This window comes from Pseudonaja textilis, chromosome 6 (assembly GCF_049901715.1).
Source record: "Pseudonaja textilis isolate UNSWEBS1 chromosome 6, rPseTex1.2, whole genome shotgun sequence".
Classification (NCBI taxonomy): Eukaryota; Metazoa; Chordata; class Lepidosauria; order Squamata; family Elapidae; genus Pseudonaja; species Pseudonaja textilis.
The window spans coordinates 57507839-57527722 of record NC_141995.1 but is presented as its reverse complement, the minus strand read 5'-3'; the positions used below and the strand labels follow the sequence as shown (position 1 = coordinate 57527722).

The 19884-nt window shown below is 38.2% G+C and overlaps 1 protein-coding gene across 1 annotated transcript in view; it reads left to right on the top strand.

The window, feature by feature from the left end:
- The first annotated feature begins 12722 nt into the window (after positions 1 to 12722).
- DLC1 (DLC1 Rho GTPase activating protein) overlaps positions 12723 to 19884 on the top strand; it is a 304040-nt gene continuing 296878 nt past the window's right edge. The window contains exon 1 of the mRNA XM_087936653.1: positions 12723 to 12920. The gene's annotated coding sequence lies outside the window, so the exon portion shown is untranslated. The remainder of the gene's footprint in view (positions 12921 to 19884) is intronic.

Genomic DNA, 19884 nt, shown 5'->3' with positions numbered 1-19884 from the left:
AGGAGAACGGAGATGGAAAGCAGGTTAGTGGTGTGGGGAGGGAATCAGATTTTGCGGTAACCTTCCCCCAGGACTGGGAAGGGAATGGAGATTTTACAGTATCCTTCCCTTGCCACACCCACCAAGCCATGCCCCCAGAACCAGTAATACAAATTTTTGAATCCCACCACTGGCTTATACGCTAATTCTCAAAGATTGGGGAACAAACAGGGTGAATTTGAAGTTTTAATATGTGAAGGCAGGTATGATATAGTTGCTATTACCTAAAACATAGTGAGATGAAACTTACAAGTAGAATATACTGCTGGAAAAATATAAATATTAGGAAGCAGACCTAACAAAAGACAAGGTAGATTTGCATTATATGTAAGAGATCACTACATCTCTACAGAAATGCACAAAACCTAGAATTAAAGCCTCCTTGAATGCATATGGGTTAATAGAAAAGGAAAAAAGAATGACATTGCCATAGGTGTATACTGCAGGACAGCAGTCCAGAGGGGCAGATTTCAGACCGAACAACATACCATGTTCCCTGAAAATAAGACACTGTCTTATATATATATATATTGCCACCAAAAAAAAGCACCAGGTCTTATTTTCAGGGGATGTTATCTACTGACTATAACCTCACTTGCGTGTGTCGCACCTGGCCTCCTTTTCGCTGTCAGAGGCCTTCAAGAATTTCTTCTGTGGCCGGCAAGGCTTTCCTGAAGGCCTCTGCAGCCAATAACACAGCTCTGGATCGATCCAGAGCTTTGTTATCAGCTCCAGAGGCCTTCAGGAAAGCCTTGCCAGCCTTGCCAGCTGCAGAAGAAATGGGCCGGCAAGGCAGGTGTCGGGGTGTGCGAGGCCTGCATACAACTGTCCAAAGGTAAGTAGTAGGGCAGATCCACCACCACCCCATCCCCATCCTAATTTAATTTTTACCCATGCACTCTGGAGTGGGCGGGAACTTAATTAGGGCTTATTTTGTGGGTAGGGCTTATATTGGGCACACGTGTAAAAATCAAGCTAGGACTTACTTTCAGGGTAGGTCGTATTTTCAGGGAAACAGGGAAGACATCTTTGCTTAATCAGGTTTTGGTATTACATGCCCAGTCTACTGTTGGTGTTTCATTCACCAACAAATAGCAGATGAACATGTTATTATTGCAGAGCTGGTATTCCTCAGTGGTATCTTGAGCTTAAGTTATTCAGCAGTCCGGCCACCTGAAATGAAGCAAGTGTGTTGAAAGTCAATATTGCCTCCAGGATAGGATTTTTTCTTACCTCTATAGCGGCCCATCAGACGCTCCCCTCAGCCCAATTTACTACCCAGGGATGAGCTGCTGGGGGTTTGTCGGGGTTCAGGAAAGCCCCTAGTTAAAATTCTGTGCAGTTTGGAGAACCCACCAAATCCCACTCCTGGCTGGCCCCACCCACCCCACCTCACCCCACCCAGGAGTCAATCAGTGGCCCGTTTTATTTTGGGCCCTGCAGGTAACTGCAGGGTACAACGCGGAGGCTCAGGGAGGTTGAAAAACGGACTATCTCCGGGTGGAAGCCTAGACATAGTTTATGAGACTGCAGGAAAAAAAATCAGCAAGGCCAAAAATGGGCCTGTTTCCAGCTTCTGAAGAGCCTCCGGAGCCCGGGGAGGTGGTTTTCATCCTCCCTGAGGCTCGGGAAAACCCTCCGGAGCCTGGGAAGGGCAAAAACACCGCCCCTCCATGGTGCAGGAGGCTGACTAGGCCACAACCACCATGGCCACGCCCATCCAGCAACCAGGCAGAGAACCCTTTGGTAAAATTTTCAAAGCCCGCCCGTTACTACCCATATCCTTGCCTTGCTGGAGTTGCCTAACATCCTCATCCCAACAATCAGAACCACAAGGCAAAGGGGAAAAAAAGGTTCAATTGTGGAAAGTACCAGAATTAAACCACAGGGCTACGAAAGCATTGCACTGTCACGTTAGCATCTGTTTTTAGTGGGGCATCTTAGCATATAACAGATTCTTACCCAGCCATGCCTTGTTATGTGCCTGACATTGGGATAGTTTGATCTAAGGAACATAGTTCAGCCATTGCACAGTCAAAGGATCAGGAACTCCCGTTGACTTCTCTTCCAGCAAGTTTTAGCATTTATATTAGGGGTGTTCAAAACTGCAAAAACCCAACTAGATGACAGAAAAAAAAATACAGAAAACTTGAACCCTTTACTGCTAGAGAAAGTCTGATTTATTATTAATATTTTTTGCAGTCCAGAGTTGGCAGTTTTGACCATTAATTCGTTGTCACTGCATTTATTTATTTATTTGATTTGTCAATCACTTACAAGGTAATAGATATAAGTATAAACATGAGTAAGAATACAGGTAATAGGTACGAATAAATGGGGACAATAGGACAGTGAGGTCTCTCTGAAGCCTAGTGTACAGAACTGCAGAAAAAATGTGGTGATGGTCCAGCCTTTACAAGACTATTATATAAATGCAAAATGATTGTGTGGGATTTATAGGTAGAATACAAATATTACTTGGGGAAGATATTAATATCTTAATACGATCCACTACCCATTTGGTCTCACTCACCCTCCCATAAATCTGGGGGGAAAAAAGTAATTCAAAAGTTATGTTCCTGGCAGCTTCAGAAACATTTCTCAACGTTCCAAAACAAAAAAACCCAAAAACTATTATACAAAGTTACATTTAAAATTGGCATTATTGATATGTCTCATTAACCAATAAATGTATCATTGACCCTAATGTTAGATGAACCTTTTCAAATCAGACTTTCGCTAGCAGTGAAGGGTTCAAGTTTGCTTTATATAATGGGGTGTTGCCAAATGGCCCAGTTGAAATATGTGACAGGTACAGTATATTTAATCCAATATCCAAGAGTTTCCTTTTTCAAACAGTATGAAAATGCATTTTGGCCAGAAGAGTTTTGAAGACTTTGATTTAGCAAAAAAAAAAAGAGAAAAAAAAAGCACCTAATAGCCATGTGAAAATTACATTTGGTCCGCAGACACTCACAGATAGTGAACCCTTTGACCTCATTAGATTTAGGTGTTAGCCAATGAAATGTAGCAGATTGAAAACAGCTCCAATATTTCTTTTCAGATATTTCTTTTCTGCTGCTCACCACAAGCTGTGATTATAACAAAAAGGTATTAGGTAGGTTCAAGAAAAACAAAAGTACTGAATTATTGATAGAAAAATGGCCTGTCTGTTCTGAAATTCTGGGAGTTGAAGTCCACAAGTCTTAAAGTTGCTCTGTTCTAAGAGAATGCTTCACCCAGAAGGCATAAGATTTACAATTAAAACTATTGATCTGCTTCCTAAAGAAATGGTCTTCCTTCACTTTGGCAACCATGATTGGGACTAATTCAATCCAGATGTGAATGTTTCCTTTCATGTATTGGTTTGAGAACAGTACATGAGAGTGGCATTCCATGCCCATAATGTATTTTAAAGTTTTACAAAGTATATTTAGCCTACATTTATGACATCTATGAAAATTAAAGGAAAATATGTGTTGGTCATGTCTGCTAATAGAAAAATAAATTTGCAGTTAGTTAATGTTTGAGAGCTACCTTAGAAAGTCTATCCCATGCCACTATTCATTATTAATGTCCAACTCTTCCATTTCTTTTTCTTAACCTCGGGAATCTAGAAAGTAACAACATACCAAGAGTCTGCACCCATTCCATGTTAGTTATTACCTTACATCTTACAAATTGCTATGTTGTTTTAAAGTGAAAATTTGTAGAAGTCAAGAAAATTCAAGAAAACATTTGGATAAGCACTTCCAGTTGTTGTGTGTATCAGTTGGGTACATCTCTTTCTCCATTATACATAAACTTTGAGTGCACAGTTGCCAACTGTTTTGAAAAATATGAAGCTATTCAAAGGAATAACTGAATTCTGTTGAAATTATTTGATAGATTGAATTTGCACTGTTAAAAAAAAAAAATCTGACATTCTCCACACTGCAGGTTGGAGTGGAAGCCAGAAATGTTTCTCCTGGGAATCATCAAAGGGAATCATCCACCAAAAATTAGATATTTGATTATACATATATTAATGGCGGCACGAATTGCATTGCTGCAGACTTGGAAAATGCCCACCATCTAATAATGTTATAATCCACAAAATCTTAGAATATGTGGAAATGGATAGGCTCACGCTGAAATTAAGGGAAAAGGGGGACTCAGAATACTTTTTAATTTGGAACATTTGGTATCAATGGTTAGACAGCAAAGTACAATAAAAGGTCACAAAGGGAATTTAAAAAGAAAAAAAAACAAGGGAAATAAAACTGGAATACAAGCAAATAGATAGAAAGAGGGAGAAGTGAGGAACTGCTAGGGAAAAATAAGAGCTAGATAGATACCCAGAGTAAGATTTAAAATATTTGGGTCTATTATAGAAATGTATAGAAATATGTAATGAATGATAGAAATGTGACTCCTGTTTTCTGTTATAACCGTGGAATATTAAATTATAGCATATAGACTATAAACATCCCTGACATACATGCATATATTGTTAATCTGATATTCCCCTTTCTGCATATGAGAATTAAATCTTAAAAGACGATATAGTTTGTTTATTAACATTAATTAAGAATCGAGAATTAATATGGACAATATACTTTAAAAAATGTATGTGTATATATATACATATATATATATATGTGGATCTTTGGTTGTTCGGGTTTTCTCCCGCGTAAGATTCGAAGTATCTAGGCAACGTTTCGATGAAGTCTCATTCATCATCTTCAGGCTTCTGTCTTGGCTCTTGCTTCTCATCACTCTGAGAAGCAAGAGCCGAAGACAGAAGCCTGAAGATGATGAATGAGACTTCATCAACGTGCCAGATACTCGAATCTTAGCGAGAACCAACACCAAGATCCACATACAATACCGAAGAGATCCAGAAAATATATATATATATATATATATATATATATATATATATATATATATATATATATATATATATATATATATATATATATATATGGTATTTAATGTACTGCCAAGAAATGATATGGAAATATGTCTACACAGACTTTAGTATAGAACTTTTTAATATCTTGAATGTTAATAAAGTTTTGTTTTAAAATTAAAAAAAAAATCTGACATCCTGGTTAGGAACAAAGCAAGTTGCCTTTTCCAGTCTACTTTTACAAGTATCATATTTTAAGACTAACATACCCTCTTGGAAGTGTTTCTGCTTATCAGTCACCTCATTCTGTTCGTTATAGGTTTGAAGTTAGAAAGTCCTACATGTAGAACATCTGCTAGACTATTGAACTAGCATTTCTGTGTTGTTGAACAAGGCCCTGGGTTATCTAATCAAACTCACAAGCTCCTCTCCTCCCTTGTGAACCCCCACTCCTTCTCGGGCAATCTTCATGGCTATACAAAGAATAATCTTAGTGAAGATGTCTTTTGCCATTCCTGTAACATTCCAAAGGAAATACTTGAAGACACATGCTCATTTCATGTGTCTTTCAGGCAAAATAGTTTTCTTGATTTGATTTGTCCCCACTGAGATTGAGCCAATTGTTCATTGTTTGTGATTCAGCTCTATCTTCAGGCTTAATATGATATGGTACATTATAAACATCACGTGGCTTTTCCTTCTGCCACTGAATAGATCATAAGATTACTACTTTCTTTGAAACAGCATACACAAGCTATGTATCCATGGCTCAGGGTCTTTACTTAGTACTGAGATATTAGCAGTGGTGGAATTCAACATTTTTTACTAAGGGTCTGTGGCTTGGTGGGCATGGCAGGGGAAGGATACTGCAAAATCCCACTCCCTCTCCACTCCTGGGGGAAGGTTACTGCTAAACCCCATTCTCTCCCCGCCCCACTAACCTGCTTTCCAGCTCCATTTTCCTGTGCAGGGCAACAAAAGAAGACCCAGCCGATCAGCTGGGACTTGGGAGGCAGAGAATAGATGGGGGCGGGGCCAGTCAGAGGTGGTATTTGCTGGTTCTCCCAAAAATTCTGCTACTAGTTCCCCAGAACTGGTCAGAACCTGCTGAATACCACCTCTGGATATTAGCCTGACACTTGACATTTTCTGCCACTTATTTTAAAAAGGCCATTAATGTAGAAATCGTCACTGAGACAATCAGAATAACAAAAGAAGGAGGTAGAAGACGAGTGAACATTGGTGTGTATTCCAGAAATGTGCAGTTTCCACCCTTGTCATTTCAACTACTGGTGAAAGATTCATATTTGAAACCATGGAAAGTTAGGCAGATCTGAACCTATATGGATCACTTCTTTGATTTGATATAAGGCAACCTTTCATGATTCACTTTGTCTCTACTATTTTTTCCCTGTTAGCATTAAACTAACATATCTATTAATTTTGACATTTCTCGCATTGGCCGAGAGCTCAAAAACAGAGACGGATCTGTGGCCCCACGCTTCTGCAGGGTAATTTGCAAAAATGAATCAAGCAAATGTAAATTCATTTATATTATAAATTCACTTGCCAAAAACAACATCAACCATAAGAACCTCCGTTCTCGCCCTGACCTAACCATACAGCAATGTGCCCACTCCCGTGTACTCCGCACAGAACTCAAAAAACGTCTAGACAATGGAGAGAAGGACCTGTACATTGACTACCATGCTGACTGTATCAAAAGTAAGTCACACAACCCGCAACTCAGCTTTAACCTTAAACCACAACCCTACTTCAACCAATCCAGCATCACCCAAGACTAGGCATGCACGCCCCTAACTACCTCAATTCCAACTACAGCTGGCCTTAAATGCAAGCTACTCAATGCAAGAAGCCTTGTGAATAAAATACGTGGATTTCTCCTCTTACTAAATATGGCTAAATTCGACATCATATTTGTCTGTGAAACATGGCTCAATGCATCTTTCCCTGACTCCATTACCACAGTAAGAGCCTATCATGTTTACCAATCAAATCGTGAAATTTGTAGAGGAGGTGGTGTTGCTATCTTCCATAAAAAGTCCTTACATCTAAAAAATATCCAAGTTACCCTGGAGCTTGCTCTTCCTGAGACCATCATCTGTGAACTATCCTTAAATATCACAATTCGATTCTTACTATGTTACAGAGCACCTGATTATGACATCAAACATGTAAACAAGCTAAATTCACTACTAACATGGACAACATCCTGCCCACACGCTTTTATCTTTCTTGGTGACTTCATATTAACTGGACCCTAAACAAATGTACAATTGAACCCATACATGCAACCTTCTACAATGCTGTTACAAATCTGGGACTGGAACAACTAGTAACCAACAATACTAGACTTAACAACTGCCTCGATCTCATCTTCTGCAATAGTTTGAATTTAATTTACGGAATACAAACTAAAGAACCCTTTTCCAACATTGACCGCAATATGATTGACTTTTGTCTCAACATACGCCCACACAAAAATCATCACAATGATGGAATCCCCAATTATAACTTCAAAAAAGGCAACTATAAGATCATACAACGATCTCTCATCCCTTGATTGGCAATCTCTATTCATTGGAGGCAATACTGTTGAAGACCATTACAACATATTTTTACTTGAAGTCAAAATAGTCATCAAACTATATCTACCAGTAACAACTCCCAAAACAAAAAAACAAAACAAAAAACAGATTACCCATAACAATAAGGGAACTTCAATCCAAAAAGAGATCACTCTGGCAGAAAAACAAATATGGCCACGTTGCCAACTTCAAAAGCCGATACAAAAATTTATGCCACCAGATAAAGACTGACTGAATGCACCAATTATCACATTAAACAAGAGGAAAACCTTCTACACACCAATTCCACCCATGCTTTTTACAATTTTGTAAACAACAAACTAAAAGACTCAAGGTCCATCCCACCCCTGATAGCACCTAATGGTAAAGACTGTAATGACGACACTATTAAAGCCAACCTCTTTACCACATTCTTTGGCTCAGTATTTGTAAACAGCAATGGATCATGCCTAGTATTTCCTAGCCGAACCACAGAAAACTACAATTATCTAATACATATCAATTTTACAGAAGACGATATTGAAAAAGCACTACGCAATCTAAAACCATTTCTATCTATTGGACCGGACGGAATATGTGCCTACTTCTTTAAAAAGTGATCCACTGCCATAGCCGCATAATCTTTGAAAAATCTTTCAGGACCAGTTCCTTGCCTAACCTATGGTCACAAGCCACAGTCATCCCCATCTTCAAAAAGGGAGACCCCAGCCTAGTTGAAAATTACAGATCAATCTCTTTATGCTGTGTCACCTGTAAAGTCATGGAATCAATTATTAACCAATCCATTATCTTCCACTTAGAGACAAACAACCTACTCTCTAATAAACAATTTGATTTCAGAAAAAAACTATGCTGTAATCTGCAACTCTTACACTGCAAAAACATATGGACTACACAACTCAATGAGGGCAAAACAATAGACACAATCTACATAGACTTCAGTAAAGTCTTTGATTCAGTACATGACAAACTACTCCTAAAACTAAAATCTTATGGTATCTCTGGACAACTGCATAACTGGATAGAAGTATTCCTGTCAAACAGACAACAAATGGTCAAAATTGGGAGTGTCCTATCAAATTCTGTACCTGTCAATAGTGGTGTCCCCCAAGACAGTGTTCTAGGACCAACTCTCTTCATACTCTACATAAATGACCTCTGTGATCATATTAAGAGCAACTGCATTCTTTTTGCTGATGATGTAAAGCTGTTCAATACCACAGACAATACTGCTACCCTTCAAAAAGATCTTGACTATGTATCAGAATGGTCAAACAAATGGCAGATCTCAACAAATAAATGCTCTGTCTTACATATTGGCAAAAAAAATCAGAAAATAAAATACAATAAAATACAATACAATAAATAAAATAAAATACAATAAAATAAAATACAAGCTGAATAGTCAAGACCTTGTTGATGACCTTGTTGGAATACTCATCTCTAATGATCTAAGTGTTAGAGCCCACTGTAACTCCATAGCCAAAAAGGCATCAAGAGTTGTTAACCTAATCCTACGTAGCTTTTTCTCTGGTAATATCACACTACTAACTAGAGCATACAAAACATTTGCTAGACCAATACTTGAATACAGCTCATCAGTCTGGAACCCACATTATGTATCTGATATTAGCACAGTTGAAAAAGTCCAGAAATATTTCACAAGAAGAATTCTCCACTCCTCTACTCGTTGAAGAATACCTTATGCCACCAGACTTGAAATTCTAGACCTAGAAAACCTTGAATTATGCTGTCTTTGGTTTGATATAAGTATAGTATATAAAATGATACATTGCAATGACTTAACTGTCAATGAATACTTCAGTTTCAACTATAACAACACAAGAACACACCATAGATACAAACTCAAAGTTAACCGCACCAAACTTGATTGCAGAAAATACGACTTCAGCAACAGAGTGGTAAATGTCTGGAATACTCTACCTGACTCTGTGGTTTCTTCCCCAAACCCCCAAACTTTCACCTTAGACTGTCTACTACTGACCTCACCCCTTTCCTAAGAGGTCTGTAGGGAACGTGCATAAGCGCACCAATGTGCCTTGTAAGCGATTGAAAAATCAAAATAAATCAAAATAAAAATAATTTTTGGGGTGACTGTATTCATTATTGCTTAACTCTGCTGGAAATGAATGAATGCCTGGCAGCTTTTAAAGAAAGAACTTCCTAGTTCGAACCTGACCTTTGCAGAAACTTCACTTCACTCCTAGGTAAAGACGTGGCTTCAACAATTAAATCATTAAAGTCTTTCTCTACAAATTAAAGCAACCTGGGTTTTTTTTTTCCCCCAGCAGAACAAACTATTTGATTAGGCTAATTACTCTGCTGAATTCACTGAGCTGAAATTATTCTGGCAAATGCTTCTCACAGTGGCTTTGAACTGCACTGGTAGAGCAATCTTCAGTCTTACCATAAATATTTCCTCCTGGAGACTGACATTTCAAATACTAGACCTCACAGCTCTTTTGTGAACTGAATGCTGGACTTGGTCCTAAGAACATAAGAACAACGCTGCTGGGTCAAACCAAGATCCATCTTATTCCAACCGTTTGTTTCCACAGTCGCCAGCTAAATGTCTCTGAAGCTCTTACACACTGGAAATGAACACAGACCAATTTCCTACTCTATTGTTCTCTTGGAACTAGTTCTCCTGGCTTCCTTACCAGTAGTTAACCCTAATTGGGTACTCAAACTTGGATATGAATAGGTAGCGTCTTCCTCCCCCGCTGAAAACTCCCTCACGAAGCTCCCCAGTTTGCCTTCCTCTTTACAAATCATGCTCACTGGGAATGTATCCATGATCCTCTCTAGTTATAGACATAAAGAAACAGCCAAATTATTACACCCAGAAAATAAGATGGAATTTTAAAGTTTGTGGTCACACCATTTTCCTATGCATCATCCCAGCTAGAAGCAACTGCCCGCATATTTAGCCAGGACTATCTTTTTTTTTTTTTTTACAGAAACTAAAGTGAAGCACACAAGCTGCATTTCTACCTAATAGCTTTCAAGTTATATGTTCAAGAACTACTTTGGGCTTGAGCCCTACGTATTCAAGATAAAAGGTATTGTGTGACACAAATGGGGAGGGGTTGTTGTTGAAGAATTATTGGTATTCCTTGCTCTTGCCGGTGTGGTTCAATTTTTTATATGAGGTGCAACTCCTTGGGTAAACTCCTTGTTTACTTGCATCCTGTTCCAGTGTCAAAGAAGAACCAGAAAGTGTGCCACCATCATCTTCTTTTAAAGACCCTGTAATCCCTTGTGGGGTAGAATCTTGGGCAACTGAATGGAGAGTCTTGGGCAACTGAGTATTTACCAATGTGTCACCAATGCAGAATTTTGTTCAGCAGATATATTCTCATTGTCTCCAGAAAGACATATCTGGCCCTACCTAGGATCAAAACCACAGCCTCCTGATTGTGAGGTGAGAGATCCACCTCTGGGCCACCATACTACTCCTCTGGGTGTACCACCAGGTCTACCACCAGAATCTTATAATTTGCAATTGAGGGTGAGGTCCTCTGTAAACCTGATGCTATGTCCATTCTACAATGACATGAGTTCCACCCTTCACCGTCTGCCTCCTTCCAGTCCTTAAAGGCTGATTACAACCAGTAGATCTGCTTAGAACTGCAACCACAATAATTGTGGCAGGATACATTCCATGCATTTCAATGCTTCCCAAGTCAGTATACAACATGTATAATTTCCTATAGCTTCAACAATTTTACAGGACTCAGTATTAACACTTTTCCACAAATGCAGGTCTATCCTAAGTTTCTCATTCATAAGAAAGCTTCTTTCTTTGGTGCATTGTATTAAATTGAAACAAACAAACAAACAAACGGATTAACTAGTTAAATCCACCTCCCCAATTACAGCATTCTTCTCTTTAGAAATGACCAGAGTTCTTTCTGATAGCATGCGCAATGTAAATAGTTAACATTTATTATTAATTGGATACCCTAATTAAAACCATGCCAGTGCTTTCCATTAACTTACTCTCAAATTTTGACAGAGCTCTGTCTGGTTTTAATCAAAACCAAATGGCAATGTGAGTTCCCAGGCTGGAGCAACTAAGAGGAAATCATTCTGAGAAGGCAGGAGAAGCAGAAAAGATAAACAGCAGATAGTTTCACCAAATCTGTATAGAATAGAGGATGTAGTTGCTGTGGGTAGCCTCAGAGATATCGTTCAAGCCCTCTGTCAGATTGCAAAAGAGGAGTTACAAGTGCTTTATGTCAACTGAATTGAAATGTGATCAAGATGGAGTCTATCTTTCTGCTTTCCCAGTGTTTGGAGGATTCTCCATAGAGGTAACATGGTACATGCACATATGAACTGTAACTAATTTTAATGCCAGTTTTTGTTATTCTTTCTGTCATTTTGCTTCATTTTTGTCAGCTCATTGATAGGACATTGTCATTAAAATTAATCTGCCTAAGCTTTAGCTATTTTCTATCCTTGTTTTTAACCTCTTTCTTGAACTGTCTCGTTCTTTGCTGGGTGTACTAAACTGCTCTTCAAGGTTTGCTGTGTGTGTATAGCATGCATGAACTGCATTCTGTCAGCGTTGTGTTTGCATTAAGGAAATAGTCAAGGAAATTAACATTCAGGATATGTGCCTGTGTTCATGAAATGACACACTTAGAAAATTTGGGAAATTAGGAAATGCTGCAATAAACACTGCAAATCAGGTTTTTAATGTCTGATCAGATTTTTTTTTTCTCCTCGACTCACTTTCTCTCTCTCTCTCTTTCCCTCCCTCCCTCCCTCCCTCCTTCTCTCTCTCTCTCTCTCTTTCACACACCCACATGCACACACTTTCACATGCCTACAACTCAACAGCAGGAAATACTTTTGCAGCAATCTGGACCTACTTCTCAGAGGCCCCGTCTCACAAAACATCAGCCTACATTTAGTAGACAAAAGTAACAAGGGGAAGGTTGGTTAAATTCCACTTAGTTAAGGCTCCCTCCAGCTGCAGAATGTGTTTTGGTCAGAATCGCACATTATAGAGCAAAAGTGCTGAGAATAGAGCAATGATCTCAGCTATGAAATCTGAACTTTATGCTAGTGGTGGCTGAGACGGATTCTGGGTGGGTTTCTCCCTTTTTCCCTTCCCTCCCTTTTTGTATACACAGCCAGAGTATTCAGAGAAGTAATTTTGACTATTTCTACCTCCCTTGACATTCTATGAGGTCAATCTGGAAGTTTTTTACCTTCTAAAAAAATATAAGTCGATCTGAAATATACAGATGTTTTCTGGAATCCGTTAAGCCAAACTCTAGGAATCTGTAATGAATCTCTCAGCGATGAGGATTTCAACTGTATCAGTGGATTGAAAAAAAGTCACAGTAAGTGGAATTTGCATGCCAACAATATCTTTAAATCTTTGTGTCTCACACCCCCATATATACCTCTAATCTAAACCAGGGTCTCCTTTTCTCTTTTGAAGCGTCAAATTCCCTACATTTATAATTAGCATTCAAAATGCCTGATCTTTACAATGAATATAAAGCCAAAAAAATAGAAATATTTTCTCTTTTGTGCTTTTGTTTGCTTTTACTATTAAGAAAAATAGGCATTGGAGAAAAAGGTCACGTAACCCTTTGGTTAACACATTGATTTATGATGCTTATTTAGAAACAAAATTTCATCCGTTACTGCTCTTATCAGCTATCTGTCCTCTGAGCTTAGTTTCTTCAACCCGCAGCACACAAAATTGTGTTATAAGTCTGTTTGTCATTCAGTATTTGAATGTGAAGTTATCAAATTGAACAGCATTTCACTGTCAAATGCAGTAATTAACAAGGAATTGTTTTAATGATACATATAATTTAAGAAATTATTTATCATGATATCAAAATCATTGCCTAGAATATCTAAAGTTTCATTCAAAATTCCATTTTAGTTTCTTCCAAGTACAAAAAGTTGTTTTATGCCTTAAATGGAGCCATTAACAAATTGAGATTCTTTGTCATACATAAAATCTTAGCTGCAAAGAAAATATGTGCAAGAATTCTATCCATTGATTAATAAAGATTGATCTGGTTATCAAATGTGTGCTGAGGTCTGAGAGAAACTTAGATTTAGAAGATGATTAAAAGTCAATGATTCTGAGGAAAAATGCCATATATATCAAACCCTTTCCCTTCTTGCTCTTAAAAAAAAGATGACGGAGGAAACATGAAATTTTCCACATGTCATTAAAATCACAGTATTGTTCATTGAACAAATATTAACTGATTACAGTTTGGAATGTAAGGACCATAACTTATTACAGTGTTAAGAGATGCTTAAAGAGATCGTACTTTATGATATGATGGATGGTCACTATAATGTTTTGCTAAACTTAGTTTAACTGTAAACTATGTTTCTTGTTACTGGTTTGTGGAAAAGGCTATAGTAATAGAAATAATTCCCATATCCTTCTGAGTTTAATTGATATTTGCTTTATATTAGCTCCACTGAAATCAGTGGATCTGTTTTGAATAAAATTTTATAAGTGAGTATCTTATTAGGGTCATGCAATGTCTGCTCAGCATCCTATTTCCATCAGCAGTCACACAGATATGTGTGTGTGTGTCTGTGTGTGTGTGCGTGCGTGTGCGTGTGTCTGTGTGTGTCTGTGTGTCTGTGTCTGTCTGAGAGAGATAACTCTGGCTGACTGCTTCCAGCAGCTGATATCAGAGGATATAAAAGTTTTATTCTGCTATCAGAGCTGCTAGAACCCCTGCTAGAACTATATCTCTATTTCATTATTTTATTTCATTGCTCTTGCCATAAAAGCTAACTTGAGAATAGGCTCTTTATAGAGACTCTGCCATAAGTTACCTGTCTATATGTGGCCACACATCTTGGGAAGCATCAGTTAAGGAGTGGCACTGCTCATCATTGTGCAACCTATTGTGGTGCTAATCATTATCACTGGTTATGACAGATGGTATGAACTGTGGACCAATTATGTGTGGAAAGCCATATATAACCCATTATGCAGGGCTCTAAAGGAGTGCTTCATTTTGACAAAGCCTAAATTATCCTCCACAGGTGAAGAAATGGGAATGGAATGGAATGGAATGGAGTAGAGTAGAGTAGAGTAGAGTAGAGTAGACTAGCGTAGCATAGCGTAGAGTAGAGTAGAAACTTGGAGGTCTTTTAGTCCAACTTTCTGCTCAAGCAGGAAACTTTATACTATTTTAGACAAGTGGCTGCCCATTCTCTTCTAAAAAATCTCCAGTGATGAAGCATCCATAACTTCTGAAGGCAAGCTGTGAATTGTTCTCACTATTAAGAAGTTTCTCCTTAATTCTAGGCTTCTTATTTCCACCCTTATTTCTTACCTTGCCATCTGGTGCTTTGGAAAATAAGTTGACGCCTTTCTTCTTTGTGGCAGCCCTTGAAACACTGGGATACTGCTATCATGTCACTCCTAGTTCTTCTTTTCTCTAGACCAGCCATACCCAATTCCTGCAACTGTTCTTCACAACGTTCTGCTGCAAAGCATTGTATCTGTGCAGTTACTGAGTTTTGATATGGTCAGTGAAAGTGGATTGTGCAGTACATGTGTTTTGCACATGAATGCAAGTCACTTCTGATGATTTAAGGCAGAATGTCAAAAGGAATCCTCCATCTTCAGTGCTTTGTCCCCATGAAGCAATGCACCTTATTGTATTAAGTGACTTAGAATAGAATAGAACAAAGCAAAGGTCTTCAAACTGGGCAAGTTTAAGACTTGTGGACTTCAACTCCCAGAATTCCTGAGCTAACATGACTGGAGGAGGAATTCTGGGAGTTGCAATCCACAAATCTTAAAGCTGTCAAGTTTGAAGACACTTGGAATAGAGGATCCCATCAAGGTATATCATTGAAAGAAAGAAAAGAAAAGAAGAACTTTATTGTCATTGTACAAGTACAACAAAACTGTAGATGCACCCCAGCAAGTGTTTGCAATACAATAAAACCAAAGCACTTAAAAATGAAAATAAGAAAAATAGAGTACCCACATCCCCATTTGCAATTTCAGAGTACAATATCTATGAATATACACAAAATATACATCCAACACTGACTTGTTTCTTAACCTCAGCAACTTGAGGTATAGGCCTCAACTCCCAGAATTCCAGAGCCAGCATGCTGGTTGGGAAACCCTAAGAATCAAAGTCTACACTTCTTAAAGTTGCTGACATTAAGAAATACAGTCATATAGCCCAAAATAAGATATGTCTCTAAAATTCTTTTTTTTTTTAAATCTTAAATCGATACAACAAATAAGCATGTAACCTCAAGGGTTGCAGAAGGCCTTGAAACTGACAATTGCACAGTTCTGTACTAGTTGCATGCCAAAGCGGTTATTTGACCGCGTTCTACGGATTCAAGTTTTCATTTAAAATTCCTTTATTCCTTCCTTTATTCCTCATGAAATGTTACATTAAAGTTGAACAAAGTGTGGAGACCAAGCCGTGGATTTTTGGACTCCATCACAGCAAAGAGCAGCGCACAGCCAAGCTTGAGAGATAAAGGAAGAAAAACTTTAGATCCGGAGTGGATCTCATGAAAGACCCTTAGGACATTCTCCTTACTATAGGTTAAACTGGGGAGTAAAAGTCTTGGAAGAAGGCATTAGCAAAAGAAAAAAAAAACTCTTTATATTGTTACCAACAAAACTAAACATCATTTTTGTGTAGGCTCAAAGATTTGGACTTCAGGGAGGTTTTACTTTTTTATTAGTTCTTTATATAACTATCATTATTAGATTTGCTTAGATCTTTATCCTATTCTGTGCTACTTAGAGTACAGTGTGGCACAACAGAATATATTCTATATCACCTTTTTCCTTCTCTCCATTTGTTCTCTCCATTTTCTTGCCTTCTTCTCTGTTGGCCTTACTTCAGAAATCTTTGATGCTTCACATTTTGTAAGCCAAATAAACTAAAATCAGGGAATGCATGCCAATATACTTAACTTGTGTAATTTGTTTTCAATGCACAATTTGGATTTCCTGGAAGAAAAATCTGGATTAATTTGGCATTACCACTACATAACTAAAACAATGGAAGTTTTCTTTGTAGGCTGTGTCAAAATGGTACATGTAGAAGGAGTGCAAGTGCCTAACATGACAAAATGTAACTCAAAGTTTGACTATAAACTTGATTGTCTTCTGTGAGCTATGCAGTGCTCTTCCGGAAAGATTTATTTATTTTATTTTTATTCATATATCAAATTTAGAAACTACTCATGTCACTCACAGAACAACTCTGGGCAATGTATAATAAATGGCTGGCTGGAAAGACCCAGAAGGGGGGAAAAAAATGTATCAACTGTACTGACATCTTTTTTTGCTCAGTAATAAAATTCATTTTGAACACATTGCTTCTTTTCCTGTAGAAAATCCACATATTAGGCATCTGAGACTTCTGGGCAGTGAAGAGATTATAAATTGGGTGAACATTTTGCTATAACCAGGCTTACTTGATGTAATTAAGTGATACAGGAATGCTGAGAGCCAGTTTGGTCTGGTGGTTAAAGTGCCAGCATGGAAACCAGAAGTCTGTAAATTCTAGGTGTTCCTTTAGAAATGAAAGCCAGCTGGGTGAATTTGGGTCAGTCCCTGTCTCTCAGCCCCACACACCTCACAAAGTGGTTGTTGTGGGAAAATAATAGTATGTATGTTCACCACCTTGAGTTTCCCAAACTATATGAAAAGATAAGGTAAAAAAATAATAATAATTGTAAGTAAGAAAATTTAGATGAAATAATTTACTGACAAGACAAAAACAAAATAAGTTATAATGGAAGGAAGACATGGAAAGAGAAGAATCCTATTGCCTCCAGAAGATATCATTTCTACCTCCCTATCTCTGCATAGGATAATAACTTCAAAAAGTTTGACAGTGGACTTTGAATCTATGGAGCCGGCATCTAGCTGAACTGGGTAGAAATAAGAATAAAATTGCATTTCCAGAAGCACTGTTTCCTGGACGATATAAGTTTATAAAAGACTATTCAATTGGAACTTTTTCCTTCCGAGAACTGTTCTAGTTTCCACAGTATTTATTTCTTCCATACGGTTCTTCTATACAACAGTTTTCCATGTGCCTGCAGTCATTCATATATATTGTAGCTCAACATATGATATACTGCTCCTCATAGCTGGCAAATGAGTAGACTGATAATTTCCTTCAGGTTGTCTATATTTTCATTCACACAGAGAGACATGTCCACTCACCCACACCCTGTGCAATTCTGTGCATGCTTATTCAGAAATAACTTTGAAAGATTTATTTCAAATAAATTTGAATTTAATTACATATTAACGTTTCCAATTTCCCATGTTTACATCGACACGCTTTACTTTTGTCATTTTCCAATTAAAAATAAAAACCTTCCTCTTTAAAGACTGTGAGATTTGGGGTAACTTTTATGAGAATATTTTATCCAACAAGACTATTCCCATAAAACCCGCACAAATTGGTATCGGTGTTGAACAGTAAACATTTGAAGATGTCGGTATATCTTGTGCACAGGTATCCAATTATCATAAGCTATTTTTGGAAAACTTCAAAGTATGCAAAGATGACTTAAAGATGTCTCCTAACAAATAAGGACCAGATTCTCATAAGAAGGAAGAAAATTAATGGAGTCACAAGTTAGCTATAAAAGTCATCCTGATTACTAGTATCTAAAAGAGGTAGTTTCCGCTACTATTTTTAAATAGAAACAAGACAACCCATTAGCTGTTACATCCTTCTTTCAGAGATACTTCCCTACCTAAGCAGGGAAACTGAATGGCAAGAAAAAGCAGTGGGAATGGGAGCAATGTCCAACTTCCTGCTGGCTTCCCCATTGAGTTTCCTTGTGGAAAGCTGACAGGGAGTTTCAGAAATCATTCTCATTCTCCTACTACTACTACTATTACTACTACTACTACTCTTCCTCCTCTGCTTCCTCCTCCTCCTCCTCCTCCTCCTCCTCTCCACAGAATTGTCTGCCATGTTGATGGGAGGAGGGGAAACAAAAGGAATGACCAATCCCAAAGAAAATTCGCAGGTCTCTATCCTGGCCTATCTCCCAGGAATCCAAGGAATGCTAAGGAAAAGGCTTGCCCATCAACCACCGGTGCCTCCAGTGAGCCTTATCTTATCTTATCTTATCTTATCTTATCTTATCTATTTGTTTATTTGTTTGTTTGTTTGTCAAAAGATTACAATATAACAGAAACAAGAATAAACCTAAGTTTAAATACAAGAAATAGGAACTAATAATTGGGGACAATAGGACAGGGACAGTAGGCACGATTGTGCACTTATGCACACCCCTTACAGACCTCTTAAGAATGGGGTGAGGTCAATAGAGATTAGTTTGAGGGTAAAAGAGTGGAGGTTTGAGCAGGTGACAACCGAATCAGGTAGTGAGTTCCAGACATTGACCACTCTGTTGCTGAAATCATACTTCCTGCAATCGAGTTTGGAGTGGTTTAACATTAAGTTTATATCCGTTGTGTGCTCATGTGTTGTTGAAGTTAAAGCTGAAATATTCATTAACTGGTAAGATGTGGTAACATATGATTTTTATGTACTATGCTTAAGTCCAATCTTAGTCGGCGTAGTTCAAGGCTGTCTAAGCCTAGAATCTCAAGTCTGGTGTTGTAGGGTATTCTGTTGTGAACAGAGGAATGTAGCACTCTTCTTCGTTCCTCTGGTAAAAGTAGTATCTTCTGGTAAAATACTTCTGGACTCGCTCAATTGTATTTATGTCTGATATGCAGTGCAGATTCCAGACAGCAGAACTGAATTCAAGTATTGGTCTAGCCAAGGTTCTGAATGCCCTAGACATCTTGCCAGTAGACATCCAAATCTTTCCTTTATCCTTCCCCCATGTTACCCACTGCCATTCATATATTTCAGATTTCACTTCCAAAGCAACCAACCACTAGTGGGTTTCCAATTTTTTTACTACCGGTTCTGTGGGCGTGGCTTGGTGGGCGTGGCGGGGGAAGGATACTGTAAAATCTCCAGTCAGAGGTGGGATTGGCCGGTTCTCCGAACTACTCAAAATTTCCGCTACTGGTTCTCCAGAACTGGTCAGAACTTCTGGTCAGAAGGTTCTCCAGAACTGGTCAGAACCTGCTGAATACCCACCTCTGCAACCAACCACTGCCTATTTGCCTGGCTCTGCTGCCAGACAGTTCGATGCCAAGGCTAGCAGGTGGCAAGAAAGAGGGCAGGGATATAACCCTCACATTTACCCTTGTGTTATACAATATACAGAGCATGAGAAGTGTAGTCAGAAGGTTCGGGGTGATGAAGCAGCCACAAATTT